The sequence below is a fragment of the Cetorhinus maximus genome, chromosome 27 (genome assembly GCF_964194155.1).
Source record: "Cetorhinus maximus chromosome 27, sCetMax3.hap1.1, whole genome shotgun sequence".
Classification (NCBI taxonomy): Eukaryota; Metazoa; Chordata; class Chondrichthyes; order Lamniformes; family Cetorhinidae; genus Cetorhinus; species Cetorhinus maximus.
This window is the reverse complement of record NC_135905.1, coordinates 2,548,397-2,573,922: the sequence shown is the minus strand read 5'-3', so window position 1 is coordinate 2,573,922 and position 25,526 is coordinate 2,548,397.

Genomic DNA, 25,526 nt, shown 5'->3' with positions numbered 1-25,526 from the left:
GGCTCCTACTGTAACACATGTAGATGTCTCAGCTCCTACTGTCACATATGTAGAAGTCTGAGCTACTGCAAGACATGTAGATGTCTCAGCTCCTACTATAACACATGTAGAAGTCTCAGCTCCTACTGTAACGCATGTAGAGGTCTCAGCTACTGTAACGCATGTAGAGGTCTCAGCTACTGTAACACATGTAGAAATCTCAGCTCCTACTGTAACACATGTTGAAATCTCAGCTACTGTAACACATGTAGAAGTCTCAGCTCCTACTGTAACACATGTAGAAAGCTCAGCTACAGTAACACATGTAGACGTCTCATCTACCTCTGTAACACATGTAGAATTCTCAGCTACTGTAACACATGTAGAAGTCTCAGATCCTACTATAACACATGTAGAAGTCACAGCTACTATAACACATGTAGAAGCCTCAGCTCCTACTGTAATACATGTAGAACTCTCAGCTACTGTAACACATGTAGAAGTCTCAGCTCCTACAGTAAAACATGTAGAAGTCTCAGCTCCTACAGTAACACATGAAGAATTCTCAGCTCCTAATGTAACACATGTAGAGGTATCAGCTGCTGTAACGCATGTAGAATTCTCAGCTCCTACTGTAACACATGTAGAAGTCTCAGCTACTGTAACACATGTAGAAGTCTCAGCTCCTACTGTAACACATGTAGAAGTCTCATCTCCTACTGTAACACATGTAGAAGCCTCAGCTACTGTAACACATGTAGAAGTCTCAGCTCCTACTGTAACACATGTAGATGTCTAGGCTACTGTAACACATGTTGACTTCTCAGCTCCTACTGTAACACATGTAGAAGAGCAGCTCCTACTGTAACACATGTAGAGGTCTCAGTGACTGTAACACGTGTAGAAGTCTCAGCTCCTACTGTAACACATGTAGAAGTCTCAGCTCCTACTGTAACACATGTAGAAGTCTCAGCTGCTGTAACACATGTAGAAGTCGCAGCTACTACAGTAACACATGTAGAAGTCTCAGATCCTATTGTAACACATGTAAAGGTCTGAGTTACTGTAACATTTGTAGAAGTCTCAGCTCCTACTGTAATACATGTAAAAGTCTCAGCTCCTACTGTAACACATGTAGACGTCTCAGCTACTGTAACACATGTAGAAGTCTCAGCTCCTACTGTAACACATGCAGAAGTCTCAGCTCCTTCAGTAACACATGTAGAATTCTCAGCTCCTACTGTAACACATTTAGAAGTTTCAGCTCCTACTATAACACATGAAGAGCTCTCAGCTACTGTAACACATGTAGTAGTCACAGCTCCTACTGTATCCCATTTAGAAGTCTAAGCTACTGTAACACATGTTGAAGTCTCAGCTCCTACTGTAACACATGTAGAAGTCTCAGCTACTTTAATCGATGTTGAAGTCTCAGCTCCTACTGTAACACATGTAGAAGTCTCAGCTCCTACTGTAACACATGTAGAAGTCTCAGCTACTTTAATAGATGTAGAAGTCTCAGCTCCGACTGTAACACATGTAGAAGTCTCAGCTCCTACTGTAACACATGTAGAGGTGTCAGCTCCTACAGTAACACATGTAGAATTCTCAGCTCCTTCAGTAACACAAATAGAAGTCTCAGCTGCTGTAACACATGTAGAAGTCTCAGCTCCTACTGTAACACATGTAGAAGTCTCAGCTGCTGTAATACATGAAGAAGTCTCTGCTTCTACTGTAACACATGTAGAGAACTCCGCTACCTAACAAATGCAGAAGTCTCAGCTCCTACTGTAACACATGTAGAAATCTCATCTACTGTAACACATGTAGAAGTCTCAGCTCCTATTGTAACACGTGCAGAAATCTGAGCTACTGTAACACATGTACAAGTCCATGTACTGTAACACAACTGGTAGTCTCAGCTCCTACTGTAACACATGTAAAAGTCTCCACTCCTACTCTAATACGTGCAGAAGTCTGAACTACAGTAATACATGTAGAAGTCTCAGCTCGTACTGTAACACTTGTAAAAGTCTCAGCTATTACTGTAACACGTGCAGAAGTCTCAGCTACTGTAACACATGTAGAATTCTCTGCTCCTAATGTAACTCAGGTTGAATTCTGAGCTACTGTAACACAGGTAGAATTCTTAGCTCCTACTGTAACACATGTAGAATTCCCAGCTGCTGTAACACATGTAGAAGTCTCAGCTCCTACTGTAATACATGCAGAATTCTGAGCAAATGTAACACATGTAGAAGTCTCAGCTCCTATTGTAACACATGTAGAACTCGATCTACTGTAACACATGTAGTAGTCTCAGCTCCTACTGTAACACATGGAGAAGTCTCAGCTACTGTAACACATGTAAAGGTCTCAGCTACTGTAACACATGTAGAAGTATCATCACCTACTGTAACACATGTAGAAATCTCAGCTACTGTAACACATGTAGAATGCTCACCTCCTACTGTAACACATGTAGAAATCTCAGCTACTGTAACACATGTAGAAGTCTCAGCACCTACTGTAACACATGTAGAGGTCTCAGCTACTTAAACAGATGTAGAAGTCTCAGCTCCTACTTTGACACATGTAGAAGTCTCAGCTACTGTAACACATGTAGAAGTCTCAGCTCCTACAGTAACACATGTAGAATTCTCAGCTCCTACTGTAACACATGTAGAGGTCTCCGCTACTGTAACACATGTAGAAGTCTCAGCTCCTACTGTAACACAGGTATAAGTCTCAGCTCCTACTGTAACACATGTAGATGTCTCAGCTCCTACTGTAACATATGTAGAAGTCTGAGCTACTGCAAGACATGTAGATGTCTCAGCTCCTACTATAACACATGTAGAACTCTCATCTCCTACTGTAACACATTTAGAAAGCTCAGCTACAGTAACACATGTAGACGTCTCATCTCCTTCTGTAACACGTTTAGAATTCTCAGCTACTGTAACACATGTAGAAGTCTCAGCTCCTACTATAACACATGTAGAAGTCTCAGCTACTATAACACATGTAGAAGCCTCAGCTCCTACTTTAATACATGTAGAACTCTCAGCTACTGTAACACATGTAGAAGTCTCAGCTCCGACTGTAACACATGTAGAAGTCTCAGCTCCTGCAGTAACACATGTAGAATTCTCAGCTCCTACTGTAACACATGTTGAGGTATCAGCTGCTGTAACGCATGTAGAATTCTCAGCTCCTACTGTAACACATGTAGATGTCTCAGCTACAGTAACACATGTAGAAGTCTCAGCTCCGACTGTAACACATGTAGAAGTCTCAGCTCCTGCAGTAACAAATGTAGAATTCTCAGCTCCTACTGTAACACTTGTAGAGGTATCAGCTGCTGTAACGCATGTAGAATTCTCAGCTCCTACTGTAACACATGTAGAAGTCTCAGCTACTGGAGCACATGTAGATGTCTCAGCTCCTACTGTAACACATGTAGATGTCTCCGCAACTGTAACACATGTAGACTTCTCAGCTCCTACTGTAACACATGTAGAAGTCGCAGCTCCTACTGTAACACATGTAGAGGTCTCAGTGAGTGTAACACGTGTAGAAGTCTCAGCTCCTACTGTAACACATGTAGAATTCTCAGCTCCTACTGTAACACATGTAGAAGTCTCAGCTACTGTAACACATTTAGAAGTCTCAGCTCCTACTGTAACACATGTAGAATTCTCAGATCCTACTGTAACACATGTAAAGGTCTCAGCTACTGTAACATTTGTAGATGTCTCAGCTCCTACTGTAACACATGTAGAAGTCTCAGCTCCAACTGTAACACATGTAGAAGTCTCAGCTACTGTAACACATGTAGAAGTCTCAGCTCCTACTGTAACACATGTAGAAGTCTCAGCTCCTACTGTAACACATGTAGATTTCTCAGCTCCTACTGTAACACATGTAGAATTCTCAGCTCCTACTGTAACACATGTAGAAGTCTCAGCTCCAACTTTAACACATGTAGAAGTCTCAGCTACTGTAACACATGTAGAAGTCTCAGCTCCAACTGTAACACATGTAGAAGTCTCAGCTACTGTAACACATGTAGAAGTCTCAGCTCCTACTGTAACACATGTAGAAGTCTCAGCTCCTACTGTAACACATGTAGATTTCTCAGCTCCTACTGTAACACATGTAGAATTCTCTGCTCCTACTCTAACACATGTAGAATTCTCAGCTCCTACTGTAACACATGTAGAAGTCTCATCTCCTACTGTAACACATGTAGAAGTCTCAGCTACTGTACCACATGTAGAAGTCTCAGATCCTACAGTAACACATGTTGAAGTCTCAGCTGCTGTAACACATTTAGAAGTCTCAGCTCCCACTGTAACACATGTAGAAGTCTCAGCAACTGTAACACATGTAGAAGTCTCAGCTCCTACTTTATCCCATTTAGAAGTCTCAGCTACTGTAAAACATGTAGAAGTCTCAGCTCCTACTGTAACACATGTAGAAGTCTCAGCTACTTTAATAGATGTAGAAGTCTCAGCTCCGACTGTAACACATGTAGAGGTCTCAGCTCCTACAGTAACACATGCAGAATTCTCAGCTCCATCAGTAACACATGTAGAAGTCTCAGCTACTGTAACACATGTAGAAGTCTCAGCTCCTACTGTATCCCATTTAGAAGTCTCAGCTACTGTAAAACATGTAGAAGTCTCAGCTCCTACTCTAACACATGTAGAAGTCTCAGCTACTTTAATAGATGTAGAAGTCTCAGCTCCGACTGTAACACATGTAGAAGTCTCAGCTCCTACTGTAACACATGTAGAGGTCTCAGCTCCTACAGTAACACATGTAGAATTCTCAGCTCCATCAGTAACACATGTAGAAGTCTCAGCTGCTGTAACACATGTAGAAGTCTCAGCTCCTACTGTAACACATGTAGAAGTCTCAGCTGCTGTAACACATGTATAAGTCTCTGCTCCTACTGTAACACATGTAGAGAACTCCGCTACCTAACAAGTGCAGAAGTCTCAGCTCCTACTGTAACACATGTAGATGTCTCAGCTCCTACTGTAACATATGTAGAAGTCTGAGCTGCTGCAAGACATGTAGATGTCTCAGCTCCTACTATAACACATGTAGAACTCTCATCTCCTACTGTAACACATTTAGAAAGCTCAGCTACAGTAACACATGTAGACGTCTCATCTCCTTCTGTAACACATTTAGAATTCTCAGCTACTGTAACACATGTAGAAATCTCATCTCCTACTGTAACACATGTAGAAGTCTCAGCTACTGTACCACATGTAGAAGTCTCAGCTCCTACAGTAACACATGTTGAAGTCTCAGCTGCTGTAACACATTTAGAAGTCTCAGCTCCCACTGTAACACATGTAGAAGTCTCAGCAACTGTAACACATGTAGAAGTCTCAGCTCCTACTGTATCCCATTTAGAAGTCTCAGCTACTGTAAAACATGTAGAAGTCTCAGCTCCTACTGTAACACATGTAGAAGTCTCAGCTACTTTAATAGATGTAGAAGTCTCAGCTCCGACTGTAACACATGTAGAGGTCTCAGCTCCTACAGTAACACATGCAGAATTCTCAGCTCCATCAGTAACACATGTAGAAGTCTCAGCTACTGTAACACATGTAGAAGTCTCAGCTCCTACTGTATCCCATTTAGAAGTCTCAGCTACTGTAAAACATGTAGAAGTCTCAGCTCCTACTCTAACACATGTAGAAGTCTCAGCTACTTTAATAGATGTAGAAGTCTCAGCTCCGACTGTAACACATGTAGAAGTCTCAGCTCCTACTGTAACACATGTAGAGGTCTCAGCTCCTACAGTAACACATGTAGAATTCTCAGCTCCATCAGTAACGCATGTAGAAGTCTCAGCTGCTGTAACACATGTAGAAGTCTCAGCTCCTACTGTAACACATGTAGAAGTCTCAGCTGCTGTAACACATGTATAAGTCTCTGCTCCTACTGTAACACATGTAGAGAACTCCGCTACCTAACAAGTGCAGAAGTCTCAGCTCCTACTGTAACACATGTAGATGTCTCAGCTCCTACTGTAACATATGTAGAAGTCTGAGCTACTGCAAGACATGTAGATGTCTCAGCTCCTACTATAACACATGTAGAACTCTCATCTCCTACTGTAACACATTTAGAAAGCTCAGCTACAGTAACACATGTAGACGTCTCATCTCCTTCTGTAACACATTTAGAATTCTCAGCTACTGTAACACATGTAGAAGTCTCAGCTCCTACTATAACACATGTAGAAGTCTCAGCTACTATAACACATGTAGAAGCCTCAGCTCCTACTTTAATACATGTAGAACTCTCAGCTACTGTAACACATGTAGAAGTCTCAGCTCCGACTGTAACACATGTAGAAGTCTCAGCTCCTGCAGTAACACATGTAGAATTCTCAGCTCCTACTGTAACACATGTTGAGGTATCAGCTGCTGTAACGCATGTAGAATTCTCAGCTCCTACTGTAACACATGTAGATGTCTCAGCTACAGTAACACATGTAGAAGTCTCAGCTCCGACTGTAACACATGTAGAAGTCTCAGCTCCTGCAGTAACAAATGTAGAATTCTCAGCTCCTACTGTAACACTTGTAGAGGTATCAGCTGCTGTAACGCATGTAGAATTCTCAGCTCCTACTGTAACACATGTAGAAGTCTCAGCTACTGGAGCACATGTAGATGTCTCAGCTCCTACTGTAACACATGTAGATGTCTCCGCAACTGTAACACATGTAGACTTCTCAGCTCCTACTGTAACACATGTAGAAGTCGCAGCTCCTACTGTAACACATGTAGAGGTCTCAGTGAGTGTAACACGTGTAGAAGTCTCAGCTCCTACTGTAACACATGTAGAATTCTCAGCTCCTACTGTAACACATGTAGAAGTCTCAGCTACTGTAACACATTTAGAAGTCTCAGCTCCTACTGTAACACATGTAGAATTCTCAGATCCTACTGTAACACATGTAAAGGTCTCAGCTACTGTAACATTTGTAGATGTCTCAGCTCCTACTGTAACACATGTAGAAGTCTCAGCTCCAACTGTAACACATGTAGAAGTCTCAGCTACTGTAACACATGTAGAAGTCTCAGCTCCTACTGTAACACATGTAGAAGTCTCAGCTCCTACTGTAACACATGTAGATTTCTCAGCTCCTACTGTAACACATGTAGAATTCTCAGCTCCTACTGTTACACATGTAGAAGTCTCAGCTACTGTAACACATGTAGAATTCTCTGCTCCTACTCTAACACATGTAGAATTCTCAGCTCCTACTGTAACACATGTAGAAGTCTCATCTCCTACTGTAACACATGTAGAAGTCTCAGCTACTGTACCACATGTAGAAGTCTCAGCTCCTACAGTAACACATGTTGAAGTCTCAGCTGCTGTAACACATTTAGAAGTCTCAGCTCCCACTGTAACACATGTAGAAGTCTCAGCAACTGTAACACATGTAGAAGTCTCAGCTCCTACTGTATCCCATTTAGAAGTCTCAGCTACTGTAAAACATGTAGAAGTCTCAGCTCCTACTGTAACACATGTAGAAGTCTCAGCTACTTTAATAGATGTAGAAGTCTCAGCTCCGACTGTAACACATGTAGAGGTCTCAGCTCCTACAGTAACACATGCAGAATTCTCAGCTCCATCAGTAACACATGTAGAAGTCTCAGCTACTGTAACACATGTAGAAGTCTCAGCTCCTACTGTATCCCATTTAGAAGTCTCAGCTACTGTAAAACATGTAGAAGTCTCAGCTCCTACTCTAACACATGTAGAAGTCTCAGCTACTTTAATAGATGTAGAAGTCTCAGCTCCGACTGTAACACATGTAGAAGTCTCAGCTCCTACTGTAACACATGTAGAGGTCTCAGCTCCTACAGTAACACATGTAGAATTCTCAGCTCCATCAGTAACACATGTAGAAGTCTCAGCTGCTGTAACACATGTAGAAGTCTCAGCTCCTACTGTAACACATGTAGAAGTCTCAGCTGCTGTAACACATGTATAAGTCTCTGCTCCTACTGTAACACATGTAGAGAACTCCGCTACCTAACAAGTGCAGAAGTCTCAGCTCCTAATGTAACACATGTAGAAATCTCAGCTACTGTAACACATGTAGAAGTCTCAGCTCCTATTGTAACACGTGCAGAAGTCTGACCTACTGTAACACATGTACAAGTCCATGTACTGTAACACAACTAGAAGTCTCCGCTCCTACTGTAACACATGTAAAAGTCTCAGCTCCTACTGTAATACGTGCAGAGGTCTGAACTGCAGTAACACATGTAGAAGTCTCAGCTCGTACTGTAACACTTGTAAAAGACTCAGCTATTACTGGAACACGTGCAGAAGACTCAGCTACTGTTACACATGTAGAAATCTCTGCTCCTAATGTAAATCAGGTTGAATTCTGAGCTACTGTAACACAGGTAGAATTCTCAGCTCCTACTGTAACACATGCAGAAGTCTCAGCTCCTACTGTAACACATGTAGAATACCCAGCTGCTGTAACACATGTAGAAGTCTCAGATCCTACTGTAATACATGTAGAACTCGATCTATTGTAACACATGTCGTAGTCTCAGCTCCTACTGTAACACATGGAGAAGTCTCAGATACTGTAACACATGTAGAAGTCTCGGCTCCTACTATAACACATGAAGATGTCTCAGCTCCTACTGTAACATATGTAGAAGTCTGAGCTACTGCAACACATGTAGACGTCTCATCTCCTACTGTAACACAAGTAGAAATCTCAGCTACTGTAACACATATAGAAGTCTCAGCTCCTACTATAACACATGTAGAAATCTCAGCTACTGTAACACATGTAGAATGCTCACCTCCTACTGTAACACATGTAGAAGTCTCAGCACCTACTGTAACACATGTAGAGGTCTCAGCTACTTAAACAGATGTAGAAGTCTCAGCTCCTACTGGAACACATGTAGAAGTCTAAGCTACTGTAACAAATGTAGAAGTCTCAGCTCCTACAGTAACACATGTAGAATTCTCAGCTCCTACTGTAACACATGTAGAGGTCTCCGCTACTGTAACACATGTAGAAGTCTCAGCTCCTACTGTAACACAGGTATAAGTCTCAGCTCCTACTGTAACACGTGCAGAGGTCTGAGCTACTGTAACACATGTAGAAGTCTCAGCCACTAACACATGTAAAAGTCTCGGCTACTACTGTAACACAGGTAAAAGTCTCATCTCCTACTGTAACACATTTAGTCGTCTCAGCTACTGTAACAGATGTAGAAATCTAAGCTGCTGTAACACATGTAGTAGTCTCAGCTCCTACTGTAACACCTGTAGAAATCTAAGCTACTGTGACACATGTAGAAGGCTCATCTCCTACTGTAACACATGTAGAAATCTAAGCTACTGTTACACATGTAGAAGTCTCAGCTACTGCAACACCTGTAGATTTCTCAGCTCCTACTGTAAAACATGTGGAAGTCTCACCTCCTACTGTAACACATGTAGAGGTCTCAGCTACTGTAACGCATGTAGAAGTCTCAGCTCCTTCTGTAACACATGTAGAAGTCTCAGCTCCTACTGTAACATATGTAGAAATCTCAGCGACGTTAACACATGTAGAAGTCTCGGCTCCTACTGTAACACATGTAGAAGTCTCAGCTACTGTAACACATGTAGAAGTCTCAGCTCCAACTGTAACACATGTAGAAATCTAAGCTACTGTGACACATGTAGAAGTCTCAGCTCCTGCTGTAACACATGTAGAAATCTAAGCTACTGTAACACATGGAGAAGTCTCAGCTACTCTAATGCATGCAAAAGTCTCAGCACCTATTGTAACACATGGAGAAGTCTATCTACTTTAACACATGTTGAAGTCTCAGCTACTGTAACACGTAGAAGTCTCAGCTACTGTAACACATGTAGAAGTCTCAGCTCCTGCTGTAACACATGTATAAATCTAAGCTACTGTAACACATGTAGAAGTCTGAGCTACTGTAACACATGTAGAAGTCACAGCTACTGTAACACGTTTAGAACTCTCAGCTCCTACTGTAACACATGTAGAAGTCTCAGCTACTGTAACACATGTAGAAGTCTCAGCTCCTGTTGTAACACATGTACAACTCTATCTACTGTAACACATGTAGAAGCCTCATCAACTGTAACACATGTGGAAGTCTCAGCTCCTATTGTAACACATGTAGTACTCTATTTACTGTAACACATGTACAAGTCTCAGCTCCTACTGTGACACATGCAGAAGTCTCAGCTACTGTAACACATGTAGAAGTCTCAACCACTGTAACACATGTAAAAGTTTCGGCTCCTACTGTAACACATGTAGATGTCTCAGCTCCTACCGTAACATATGTAGACGTCTGACCTACTGCAAGACATGTAGATGTCTCAGCTCCTACTCTAACACATGTGGAAGTCTCAGCTCCTACTGTAACGTATGTAGAGGTCTCAGCTACTGTAACACATGTAGAAATCTCAGCTCCTACTGTAACACATGTTGAAATCTCAGCTACTGTAACACATGTAGAAATCTCAGCTCCTACTCTAACACATGAGGAAGTCTCAACTCCTACTGTAACACATGTTGAAATCTCAGCTACTGTAACACACGTAGACGTCTCACCTCCTACTGTAACACATGTAGAATTCTCAGCTACTGTAACACATGTAGAAGTCTCAGCTCCTACTATAACACATGTAGAAGTCTCAGCTACTATAACACATGTAGAAGCCTCAGCTCCTACTGTAATAAATATAGAACTCTCAGCTACTGTAACACATGTAGAAGTCTCCGCTCCTACTGTAACACATGTAGAAGTCTCAGCTCCCACTGTAACACATGTAGAATTCTCAGCTCCTACTGTAACACATGTAGAGGTATTAGCTGCTGTAACGCATGTAGAATTCTCAGCTCCTACAGTAACACATGTAGAAGTCTCAGCTACTGTAACACATGTAGAAGTCTCAGCTCCTACTGTAACACTTATAGATGTCTCAGCTACTGTAACACATGTAGACTTCTCAGCTCCAACTCTAACACATGTAGAAGTCGCAGCTCCTACTGTAACACATGTGGAGGTCTCATTGACTGTAACACGTGTAGAAGTCTCAGCTCCTCCTGTAACACATGTAGAAGTCTCAGCTCCTACTGTAACACATGTAGAAGTCTCAGCTACTGTAACACATGTAGAAGTCTGAGCTCTTACTGTAACACATGTAGAATTCTCAGCTCCTACTGTAACACATGTAGATGTCTCAGTTAATGTAACACATGTAGAAGTCTCAGCTCCTACAGTAACACATGTTGAATTCTCAGCTCCTACTGTAACACATGTAGAAGGCTCAGCTACTGTAACACATGTAGAAGTCTCAGCTCCTGCTGTAACACATGTAGAAGTCTCAGCTACTGTAACACATGTAGAAGTCTCAGCACCTACTGTAAAACATGTAGAATTCTCAGCTACTATAACCCTTGTTGAAGTCTCAGCTCCTACAGTAACACATGTAGAATTCTCAGCTCCTACCTTAACACATGTAGAAGTCTCAGCTACTGTAATAATTGTAGAAGTTCAACTCCTACAGTAACACATGTAGAATTCTCAGCTCCTACTGTAACACATGTAGATTTCTCAGCTCCTACTGTAACACATGTAGATGTCTCTGCTACTGTAACACATGTAGAAGTCTCAGCTCCTACTGTAACACATGTAGAGGTCTCAGCTACTGTAACGCATGTAGAAGTCTCAGCTCCTTCTGTAACGCATGTAGAAGTCTCAGCTCCTACTGTAACACATGTAGAAATCTCAGCGACGTTAACACATGTAGAAGTCTCTGCTCCTACTGTAACAAATGTAGAAGTCTCAGCTACTGTAACACATGTAGAAGTCTCAGCTCCAACTGTAACAAATGTAGAAATCTAAGCTACTGTGACACATGTAGACGTCTCAGCTCCTGCTGTAACACATGTAGAAATCTAAGCTACTGTAACACATGTAGAAGTCTCAGCTACTCTAATGCATACAAAAGTCTCAGCTCCTATTGTAACACATGGAGAAGTCTATCTACTTTAACACATGTAGAAGTCTCAGCTACTGTAACACGTAGAAGTCTCAGCTACTGTAACACATGTAGAATTCACAGCTCCTACTGTAACAAATGTAGACGTCTGAGCTACTGTAACACATGTAGAAGTCACAGCTACTATAACACGTTTAGAACTCTCAGCTCCTACTGTAACACATGTAGAAGTCTCAGCTACTGTAACACATGTAGAAGTCTCAACTCCTGTTGTAACACATGTACAACTCTATCTACTGTAACACATGTAGAAGCCTCATCAACTGTTACACATGTGGAAGTCTCAGCTCCTATTGTAACACATGTAGTACTCTATTTACTGTAACACATGTACAAGTCTCAGCTCCTACTGTGACACATGCAGAAGTCTCAGCTACTGTAACACATGTAGAAGTCTCAACCACTGTAACACATGTAAAAGTCTCGGCTCCTACTGTAACACATGTAGATGTCTCAGCTCCTACTGTAACATATGTAGAAGTCTGACCTACTGCAAGACATGTAGATGTCTCAGCTCCAACTCTAACACATGTGGAAGTCTCAGCTCCTACTGTAACGCATGTAGACGTCTCAGCTACTGTAACACATGTAGAAATCTCAGCTCCTACTGTAACACATGTTGAAATCTCCGCTACTGTAACACATGTAGAATTCTCAGCTCCTACTGTAACACATGTAGAAAGCTCAGCAACTCTAACACATGTAGACGTCGCACCTCCTACTGTAAAACATATAGAATTCTCAGCTACTGTAACACATGTAGAAGTCTCAGCTCCTACTATAACACATGTAGAAGTCTCAGCTACTATAACACATGTAGAAGCCTCTGCTCCTACTGTAATACATGTAGAACTCTCAGCTACTGTAACACATGTAGAAGTCTCAGCTCCTACTGTAACACATGTAGAAGTCTCAGCTCCTACTGTAACACATGTAGAATTCTCAGCTCCTACTGTAACACATGTAGAAATCTAAGCTACTGTAACACATGTAGAAGTCTCAGCTACTCTAATGCATACAAAAGTCTCAGCTCCTATTGTAACACATGGAGAAGTCTATCTACTTTAACACATGTAGAAGTCTCAGCTACTGTAACACGTAGAAGTCTCAGCTACTGTAACACATGTAGAATTCACAGCTCCTACTGTAACAAATGTAGACGTCTGAGCTACTGTAACACATGTAGAAGTCACAGCTACTATAACACGTTTAGAACTCTCAGCTCCTACTGTAACACATGTAGAAGTCTCAGCTACTGTAACACATGTAGAAGTCTCAACTCCTGTTGTAACACATGTACAACTCTATCTACTGTAACACATGTAGAAGCCTCATCAACTGTTACACATGTGGAAGTCTCAGCTCCTATTGTAACACATGTAGTACTCTATTTACTGTAACACATGTACAAGTCTCAGCTCCTACTGTGACACATGCAGAAGTCTCAGCTACTGTAACACATGTAGAAGTCTCAACCACTGTAACACATGTAAAAGTCTCGGCTCCTACTGTAACACATGTAGATGTCTCAGCTCCTACTGTAACATATGTAGAAGTCTGACCTACTGCAAGACATGTAGATGTCTCAGCTCCAACTCTAACACATGTGGAAGTCTCAGCTCCTACTGTAACGCATGTAGACGTCTCAGCTACTGTAACACATGTAGAAATCTCAGCTCCTACTGTAACACATGTTGAAATCTCCGCTACTGTAACACATGTAGAATTCTCAGCTCCTACTGTAACACATGTAGAAAGCTCAGCAACTCTAACACATGTAGACGTCGCACCTCCTACTGTAAAACATATAGAATTCTCAGCTACTGTAACACATGTAGAAGTCTCAGCTCCTACTATAACACATGTAGAAGTCTCAGCTACTATAACACATGTAGAAGCCTCTGCTCCTACTGTAATACATGTAGAACTCTCAGCTACTGTAACACATGAAGAAGTCTCAGCTCCTACTGTAACACATGTAGAAGTCTCAGCTCCTACTGTAACACATGTAGAATTCTCAGCTCCTACTGTAACACATGTAGAGGTATCAGCTGCTGTAACGCATGTAGAATTCTCAGCTCCTACTGTAACACATGTAGAAGTCTCAGCAACTGTAACACATGTAGAAGTCTCAGCTCCTACTGTAACACTTGTAGATGTCTCAGCTACTGTAACACATGTAGACTTCTCAGCTCCTACTGTAACACATGTAGAAGTCGCAGATCCTACTGTAACACATGTGGAGGTCTCATTGACTGTAACACGTGTAGAAGTCTCAGCTCCTACTGTAACACATGTAGAATTCTCAGCTCCTACTGTAACACATGTAGATGTCTCAGTTAATGTAACACATGTAGAAGTCTCAGCTCCTACATTAACACATGTAGAATTCTCAGCTCCTACTGTAACACATGTAGAGGTCTCCGCTACTGTAGCACATGTAGAAGTCTCAGCTCCTACTGTAACACAGGTATAAGTCTCAGCTCCTACTGTAACACGTGCAGAGGTCTGAGCAACTGTAACACATGTAGAAGTCTCAGCCACTGTAACACATGTAAAAGTCTCGGCTACTACTGTAACACAGGTAAAAGTCTCATCTCCTACTGTAACACGTTTAGTCGTCTCAGCTACTGTAACAGATGTAGAAATCTAAGCTGCTGTAACACATGTAGTAGTCTCAGCTCCTACTGTAACACCTGTAGAAATCTAAGCTACTGTGACACATGTAGAAGGCTCATCTCCTACTGTAACACATGTAGAAATCTAAGCTACTGTTACACATGTAGAAGTCTCAGCTACTGCAACACCTGTAGATTTCTCAGCTCCTACTGTAAAACATGTGGAAGTCTCACCTCCTACTGTAACACATGTAGAGGTCTCAGCTACTGTAACGCATGTAGAAGTCTCAGCTCCTTCTGTAACACATGTAGAAGTCTCAGCTCCTACTGTAACATATGTAGAAATCTCAGCGACGTTAACACATGTAGAAGTCTCGGCTCCTACTGTAACACATGTAGAAGTCTCAGCTACTGTAACACATGTAGAAGTCTCAGCTCCAGCTTTAACACATGTAGAAATCTAAGCTACTGTGACACATGTAGAAGTCTCAGCTCCTGCTGTAACACATGTAGAAATCTAAGCTACTGTAACACATGGAGAAGTCTCAGCTACTCTAATGCATGCAAAAGTCTCAGCACCTATTGTAACACATGGAGAAGTCTATCTACTTTAACACATGTTGAAGTCTCAGCTACTGTAACACGTAGAAGTCTCAGCTACTGTAACACATGTAGAAGTCTCAGCTCCTACTGTAACACATGTAGAAATCTAAGCTAGTGTAACACATGTTGAAGTCTGAGCTACTGTAACACATGTAGAAGTCACAGCTACTGTAACACGTTTAGAACTCTCAGCTCCTACTGTAACACATGTAGAAGTCTCAGCTACTGTAACACATGTAGAAGTCTCAGCTCCTGTTGTAACACATGTACAACTCTATCTACTGTAACACATGTAGAAGCCTCATCAACTGTAACACATGTGGAAGTCTCAGCTCCTATTGTAACACATGTAGTACTCTATTTACTGTAACACATGTACAAGTCTCAGCTCCTACTGTGACACATGCAGAAGTCTCAGCTACTGTAACACATGTAGAAGTCTCAACCACTGTAACACATGTAAAAGTTTCGGCTCCTACTGTAACACATGTAGATGTCTCAGCTCCTACCGTAACATATGTAGACGTCTGACCTACTGCAAGACATGTAGATGTCTCAGCTCCTACTCTAACACATGTGGAAGTCTCAGCTCCTACTGTAACGTATGTAGAGGTCTCAGCTACTGTAACACATGTAGAAATCTCAGCTCCTACTGTAACACATGTTGAAATCTCAGCTACTGTAACACATGTAGAAATCTCAGCTCCTACTCTAACACATGAGGAAGTCTCAACTCCTACTGTAACACATGTTGAAATCTCAGCTACTGTAACACACGTAGACGTCTCACCTCCTACTGTAACACATGTAGAATTCTCAGCTACTGTAACACATGTAGAAGTCTCAGCTCCTACTATAACACATGTAGAAGTCTCAGCTACTATAACACATGTAGAAGCCTCAGCTCCTACTGTAATACATATAGAACTCTCAGCTACTGTAACACATGTAGAAGTCTCCGCTCCTACTGTAACACATGTAGAAGTCTCAGCTCCCACTGTAACACATGTAGAATTCTCAGCTCCTACAGTAACACTTGTAGATGTCTCAGCTACTGTAACACATGTAGACTTCTCAGCTCCAACTCTAACACATGTAGAAGTCGCAGCTCCTACTGTAACACATGTGGAGGTCTCATTGACTGTAACACGTGTAGAAGTCTCAGCTCCTCCTGTAACACATGTAGAAGTCTCAGCTCCTACTGTAACACATGTAGAAGTCTCAGCTACTGTAACACATGTAGAAGTCTGAGCTCTTACTGTAACACATGTAGAATTCTCAGCTCCTACTGTAACACATGTAGATGTCTCAGTTAATGTAACACATGTAGAAGTCTCAGCTCCTACAGTAACACATGTTGAATTCTCAGCTCCTACTGTAACACATGTAGAAGGCTCAGCTACTGTAACACATGTAGAAGTCTCAGCTCCTGCTGTAACACATGTAGAAGTCTCAGCTACTGTAACACATGTAGAAGTCTCAGCACCTACTGTAACACATGTAGAATTCTCAGCTACTATAACCCTTGTTGAAGTCTCAGCTCCTACAGTAACACATGTAGAATTCTCAGCTCCTACCTTAACACATGTAGAAGTCTCAGCTACTGTAATAATTGTAGAAGTTCAACTCCTACAGTAACACATGTAGAATTCTCAGCTCCTACTGTAACACATGTAGATTTCTCAGCTCCTACTGTAACACATGTAGATGTCTCTGCTACTGTAACACATGTAGAAGTCTCAGCTCCTACTGTAACACATGTAGAGGTCTCAGCTTCTGTAACGCATGTAGAAGTCTCAGCTCCTTCTGTAACGCATGTAGAAGTCTCAGCTCCTACTGTAACACATGTAGAAATCTCAGCGACGTTAACACATGTAGAAGTCTCTGCTCCTACTGTAACAAATGTAGAAGTCTCAGCTACTGTAACACATGTAGAAGTCTCAGCTCCAACTGTAACAAATGTAGAAATCTAAGCTACTGTGACACATGTAGACGTCTCAGCTCCTGCTGTAACACATGTAGAAATCTAAGCTACTGTAACACATGTAGAAGTCTCAGCTACTCTAATGCATACAAAAGTCTCAGCTCCTATTGTAACACATGGAGAAGTCTATCTACTTTAACACATGTAGAAGTCTCAGCTACTGTAACACGTAGAAGTCTCAGCTACTGTAACACGTAGAAGTCTCAGCTACTGTAACACATGTAGAATTCACAGCTCCTACTGTAACAAATGTAGACGTCTGAGCTACTGTAACACATGTAGAAGTCACAGCTACTATAACACGTTTAGAACTCTCAGCTCCTACTGTAACACATGTAGAAGTCTCAGCTACTGTAACACATGTAGAAGTCTCAACTCCTGTTGTAACACATGTACAACTCTATCTACTGTAACACATGTAGAAGCCTCATCAACTGTTACACATGTGGAAGTCTCAGCTCCTATTGTAACACATGTAGTACTCTATTTACTGTAACACATGTACAAGTCTCAGCTCCTACTGTGACACATGCAGAAGTCTCAGCTACTGTAACACATGTAGAAGTCTCAACCACTGTAACACATGTAAAAGTCTCGGCTCCTACTGTAACACATGTAGATGTCTCAGCTCCTACTGTAACATATGTAGAAGTCTGACCTACTGCAAGACATGTAGATGTCTTGGCTCCAACTCTAACACATGTGGAAGTCTCAGCTCCTACTGTAACGCATGTAGACGTCTCAGCTACTGTAACACATGTAGAAATCTCAGCTCCTACTGTAACACATGTTGAAATCTCCGCTACTGTAACACATGTAGAATTCTCAGCTCCTACTGTAACACATGTAGAAAGCTCAGCAACTCTAACACATGTAGACGTCTCACCTCCTACTGTAAAACATATAGAATTCTCAGCTACTGTAACACATGTAGAAGTCTCAGCTCCTACTATAACACATGTAGAAGTCTCAGCTACTATAACACATGTTGAAGCCTCTGCTCCTACTGTAATACATGTAGAACTCTCAGCTACTGTAACACATGTAGAAGTCTCAGCTCCTACTGTAACACATGTAGAAGTCTCAGCTCCTACTGTAACACATGTAGAATTCTCAGCTCCTACTGTAACACATGTAGAGGTATCAGCTGCTGTAACGCATGTAGAATTCTCAGCTCCTACAGTAACACATGTAGAAGTCTCAGCAACTGTAACACATGTAGAAGTCTCAGCTCCTACTGTAACACTTGTAGATGTCTCAGCTACTGTAACACATGTAGACTTCTCAGCTCCTACTGTAACACATGTAGAAGTCGCAGCTCCTACTGTAACACATGTGGAGGTCTCATTGACTGTAACACGTGTAGAAGTCTCAGCTCCTACTGTAACACATGTAGAATTCTCAGCTCCTACTGTAACACATGTAGATGTCTCAGTTAATGTAACACATGTAGAAGTCTCAGCTCCTACATTAACACATGTTGAATTCTCAGCTCCTACTGTAACACATGTAGAAGGCTCAGCTACTGTAACACATGTAGAAGTCTCAGCTCCTGCTGTAACACATGTAGAAGTCTCAGCTACTGTAACACATGTAGAAGTCTCAGCTACTGTAACACATGTAGAAGTTCAACTCCTACAGTAACACATGTAGAATTCTCAGCTCCTACTGTAACACATGTAGATTTCTCAGCTCCTACTGTAACACATGTAGATGTCTCTGCTACTGTAACACATGTAGAAGTCTCAGCTCCTACTGCAACACATGTAGAAGTCTCAGCTTCTATAACACATGTAGAAGTCTCAGCTCCTACTGTAACACATGTAGAGGTCTCCGCTACTGTAACACATATAGAAGTCTCAGCTCCTACTGTAACACAGGTATAAGTCTCAGCTCCTACTGTAACACGTGCAGACGTCTGAGCTACTGTAACACATTTAGAAGTCTCAGCCACTGTAACACATGTAAAAGTCTCGGCTACTACTGTAACACAGGTAGAAGTCTCAGCTCCTACTGTAACACATGTAGTAGTCTCAGCTACTGTAACAGATGTAGAAATCTAAGCTACTGTAACACATGTGGTAGTCTCAGCTCCTACTGTAACACCTGTAGAAATCTAAGCTACTATGACACATGTAGAAGGCTCATCTCCTACTGTAACACATGTAGAAATCTAAGCTACTGTTACACATGTAGAAGTCTCAGCTACTGCAACACCTGTAGATTTCTCAGCTCCTACTGTAAAACATGTGGAAGTCTCAGCTCCTTCTGTAACACATGTAGAAGTCTCAGCTCCTACTGTAACACATGTAGAAATCTCAGTGACGTTAAAACATGTAGAAGTCTCTGCTCCTACTGTAACACATGTAGAAGTCTCAGCTACTGTAACACATGTAGAAGTTTCAGCTCCAACTGTAACACATGTAGAAATCTAAGCTACTGTGACACATGTAGAAGTCTCAGCTCCTGCTGTAACACATGTAGAAATCTAAGCTACTGTAACACATGTAGAAGTCTCAGCTCCTCTAATGCATGCAAAAGTCTCAGCTCCTATTGTAACACATGGAGAAGTCTATCTACTTTAACACAGGTAGAAGTCTCAGCTACTGTAACACATGTAGAAGTCTCAGCTCCTACTGTAACACATGTAGAAATCTAAGCTAGTGTAACACATGTAGAAGTCTCAGCTACTGTAACACGTAGAAGTCTCAGCTACTGTAACACATGTAGAATTCACAGCTCCTACTGTAACACATGTAGAAGTCTCAGCTCCTACAGTAACACATGTAGAAGTCTCAGCTCCTACTGTAACTCATGTAGAAGCCTCAGCTCCTACAGTAACATGTAGAATTCTCAGCTCCTACTGTAAGACATGTGGACGTCCCAGCTACTGTAACGCATGTAGAAGTCTCAGCACCTACTGTAACACATGTAGAATTCTCAGCTACTATAACCCTTGTTGAAGTCTCAGCTCCTACAGTAACACATGTAGAATTCTCAGCTCCTCCCTTAACACATGTAGAAGTCTCAGCTACTGTAACACATGTAGAAGTTCAACTCCTACAGTAACACATGTAGAATTCTCAGCTCCTACTGTAACACATGTAGATTTCTCAGCTCCTACTGTAACACATGTAGATGTCTCTGCTACTGTAACACATGTAGAAGTCTCAGCTCCTACTGTAACACATGTAGAAGTCTCAGCTTCTATAACACATGTAGAAGTCTCAGCTCCTACTGTAACACATGTAGAGGTCTCCGCTACTGTAACACATGTAGAAGTCTCAGCTCCTACTGTAACACAGGTATAAGTCTCAGCTCCTACTGTAACACGTGCAGAGGTCTGAGCTACTGTAACACATATAGAAGTCTCAGCCACTGTAACACATGTAAAAGTCTCGGCTACTACTGTAACACAGGTAGAAGTCTCAGCTCCTACTGTAACACATGTAGTAGTCTCAGCTACTGTAACAGATGTAGAAATCTAAGCTACTGTAACACATGTAGTAGTCTCAGCTCCTACTGTAACACCTGTAGAAATCTAAGCTACTATGACACATGTAGAAGGCTCATCTCCTACTGTAACACATGTAGAAATCTAAGCTACTGTTACACATGTAGAAGTCTCAGCTACTGCAACACCTGTAGATTTCTCAGCTCCTACTGTAAAACATGTGGAAGTCTCACCTCCTACTGTAACACATGTAGAGGTCTCAGCTACTGTAATGCATGTAGAAGTCTCAGCTCCTTCTGTAACACATGTAGAAGTCTCAGCTCCTACTGTAACACATGTAGAAATCTCAGCGACATTAACACATGTAGAAGTCTCAGCTACTGTAACACATGTAGAAGTCTCAGCTACTCTAATGCATGCAAAAGTCTCAGCTCCTATTGTAACACATGGAGAAGTCTATCTACTTTAACACAGGTAGAAGTCTCAGCTACTGTAACACGTAGATGTCTCAGCTACTGTAACACATGTAGAAGTCTCAGCTCCTACTGTAACACATGTAGAAATCTAAGCTAGTGTAACACATGTAGAAGTCTCAGCTACTGTAACACGTAGAAGTCTCAGCTACTGTAACACATGTAGAATTCACAGCTCCTACTGTAACACATGTAGAAGTCTCTGCTATTGTAACACATGTAGAAGTCTCAGCTCCTACTGTAACTCATGTAGAAGTCTCATCTCCTACAGTAACACATGCAGAAATCTCATCTACTGTAACACATGTAGAAGTCTGACCTCCTGTTGCACATGTTGAAGTCTCAGCTCCTACTGTAACACATGTTAAAGTCTCAGCTACTGTAACACATGTAAATGTCTCAGCTACTGTAGCACATGTAGAAGTCTCAGCTTCTATTGTAACTCATGTAGAATTCTCAGCTCCTACTGTAACACATGAAGATGTCTGAGCTACTGTAACACATGTAGAAGTCTCAGCTCCTGCTGCAGTGGAAGCTCAGACTGAGGTTACACAATAATAAGTAAAATGTTGCCGATATGGGCATCTGAAATCAGAACAGAAAATGCTGGTCAAACCCTTCAGGTCAAACAGCATTAGCGGGATAAGAAACAGAGGCCAGAATTTTCTGTTCATTGGACAGGTGCGCGCCAGACCTGAGCAAGTGTAAAATAATGCGTGATGACAACGAGCAAGCATCACGACATCATCGCACTCACGTGATATTTCGGCCTGTTAAGGTAATTAACAATGTCATTGATTCCAATTTTTCACAGCCCGCCCAACGTTATGGCAGGCAGGCAGGCGAAGAGGCCAAGCAGCCTTTGGATTTTTTGTGAAACCTCATCCACGGGTGGGATAAGGTTTCAATCAGTGTTTTTAATAAATTAAAAGGTTTCAAACTAATTTCTAACACATCCCTGCTCATGTGACAGAGTCACATGAGGGGACATGTTATAAATATTTTAAAATTCTTTACTTTCATTGTTCAAAATCCGATTGCAGGCAGCAGACGGCTTCCCGACCATTCCCGCTCACCCCCGCCAGACCCACCCAATGAGGGCAAGATTCCTGCCCAAAGTTAATGTTTCAGTTCCCGATGATCTTTCTGCTCTGATGCAGATCATCAACTTGAATATTGAACACCAATGTTTTTCCTCACTGATGCCGCCTGACCTACTGAGCATTTCCAACATCATCCCAGTATCAGAGAATCTTTACAGGGCAGAAGGAGGCCATTCGGCCCATGGACTCTGCACTGGCTCTCTGAGCATTCCACTTAGTCCCACTCCCCTGCCTTATCCCGTAACCCCGCACATTCTCTCTTTTCAGGTAGCATTCCAATTCCCTTTTCAATACCTCAATCGAACCTGCCTCTCCCACCCTTTCAGGAAGTTTGTTCCAGGCTCCAACCACCCACTGGGTGAAAAAAATTTTTTCTCACATCACATTTACTCCTTTTGCCAATTATTTTGAATCTGTGACCTCTAGTTCTTGATGTTCTCTTGAGAGGGGACAGTTTCTCACTATTTACCGTGTCCATACCCCTCAGGATCTTGAATACCTCAATCAAGTCTCCTCTCAGCCTTTTCTCCAACGAAAACAGTCCCAACCTCTCCAATCTATCCTCATAGCTACAGGTCTTCATCCTGGGAATCATTCTTGTGAATCTCTGTACTCTCTACAATACCTTCATATCCTTCCTCAAGTAAGGTGCCCAGAACTGGATGCAGTACTCCAGATCAGGCCTAACTAGTGTCTTATACAAGTTCATCATGACCTCCTTACCCTTGTAGTCAATGCCCCTATTAATAAAGCCTAAGAAACTATATGCTTTATTAACTGCTCTCTCTACAGGCCCTGCCATCTTCAATGACCTATGTACGTATACACTGAGGCCCCTCTGTTCCTGCACCTCCTTTAGAGGCTCTCCCTTTATTTTATACTGTCTTACCATATCTTTCCAGCCAAAACGAATCACCTCACACTTCTCTGCATTGAACTTCATCAGCCACTTGTCTGCCCAGTCCACCAACCTGTCTATGTCTTTTTGAAGTTCAAGATTATCCCCATCACAGTTGACAATGTTTCCAATCTTCGTTTCATCTGCAAATTTTGAAATCATGCCATGCACACCACAGTCTAGGTCATTAATATATATCAGGAAGAGCAAAGGTCCCAACACTGACCCCTGGGCAACTCCACTACAAGCATTCCTCTGATCTGAAAAACAACAACTCATCATTACGCTCCGTTTCCTATCATTCAGCCAATTTCTTATCCAACTGTCTACTTTCCCTTTTATTCCATGGCCTAGAATTTTGCTCACAAGTCTGTTGTGTGGCACTGTATCAAATGCCTATTGAAAATCCAGATACGCCACATCAACAGCGTTTCTCTTATCAACCTTCTCTGCTACCTCCTCAAAAAACTCCAGCACGTTAGTTAAACATGATTTTCCCTTGATGAATCCATGCTGGCTTTCCTTAATTATCCTGCACTCGTCTAAGTGATTATTGATTTTATCCCGTACTATAGTTGCTATTATTTCTGAAGCTATGCAAATGTAGCTAATTTTCACGCAAACTAAGATTGCCACAACATGACTACAGATGCTAGTGTTCAAAGACATTTGCAATGCCTCACAACAACCCGGTAATCTGTCCTCCAACACATTACTTAGAGTTTCCCTATTGGGAGTGACAGTGGTTCTGTGAGGCACAGACGTAATGTCCTAATGGATGACAGCACATGTCATGCCACCAGAAGCACTCTGCCAGTGTCCTTGTTGTTGCCAATCAGCTAGTCCAGAGTACTGCCAGGCGGTGCAGTCCAAAGTCAGGACTTCTAGGGTCCGAGCTGTGTGAGGTCATTCTCCAAGGCAGTTACTGCAAGTCAGCAGGCTTCCGACAGCCCATGCTGTAGCCACTGGGGTAACGCTATGGAGGAACGCTAGGGCAGGCAGTGGCACTCAATCGACAGGCGCTAAGGGAACGCACAAGGAATGTTGGCTGGTTTGATTTGTAACATTGATTTGCAATGTTTGTTTTGTGGTGTCCTTCTTTTCAGCATTGTGGCCAAGAGGTCTCTGTGATGGTCAGTAACTGAGGAACGGTAAGGTGTGGGGCTGGCGCTTGGTGAATTGGGATTATGTTCACTGGTACCACAGACGGATGATCGGGGATAGACTGGCTCCAAAGGGGATGTGATGGCTGCTTCCCCCCTCCCTCCATCCCTCCCCCTCCTCAGCTGGACACCTGGTGGAAAGGGCCGCACCTTCATGATGGTCAGGTTGTGTAGGGTAGGGCAGACCAGGATGAATTATGACTCGTGCTCTGGTGTGTATGGGAGGGTTCCCCCAGAATGGGCCAAGCAGTGAGTGCACTGTTAAGCACCCCGGTGGTCTGCTCAATGACAGTTCCTGTTGCCCATGTGTGGGTGGATTGGGCACTGGAGGTGCTTGAGTTAGATGGTCAACAATAGCACTTATTGCCCTTTGTTTTGCCATGGTGGTTCAAATAGTGATGGTACAATGGAATTCCACAGAATACAATGTTTCCAGGATAGCAGGTAGTGACCTGCCTGGCACAATGAGTACTGTCTCACACCAGCTGGAGGAATTCCTTCTGTTTGTGGTAAATATCAGAATTTACAAGTGGTGCCCACAATGTGATGTATTTACTGTCAATGGTGCCCAAACCATGGAGGAGCCTACAATGCTGAAGAAACCATGTGCTGTTCCATCTCCTCCTGTGTGGTAAGAGAGAACATGGTCAGCTCTCCACATGTACAACCTCACTGTCTCCCTTCACATGTCACTGGACAATAAACTGGGAGCTGCTTCAAACATTCCCTGTCCCAACCTGGAAGAAGCTCAATGCCTAAATGTTAATGCCATTTTTACAGCTGCTGACAATGCCATCCTCGCCCTGCTCCGCAGTTGCAGTTCAGCCAAGTAAGGGCGGCAGCCTTGAATGTTTACCCAGTTGGTGAAGAGGAAATGTCTAACACGCTCGTCCTCACTAAGGCTGAGAAATGCTCCCTGAAGATTGGAGGTGGATATGGCCAGCTGTTGAGAGCCATTCTCCTAACCCCCACCCCGGTCCTCCTTCTCCCTCTCTGAGCAACGTGTCACCCTCTGTTCATCCTCCTTGGAATGCCGCAGCTCACTGCAGTAACTACTGAACCCGGGTATGGGGGTTTATGCAGTGTCCTCGAGGTCAGGACAGAGGCTTTCACCACATGCTGCTCCATTCCCGAAGAGTT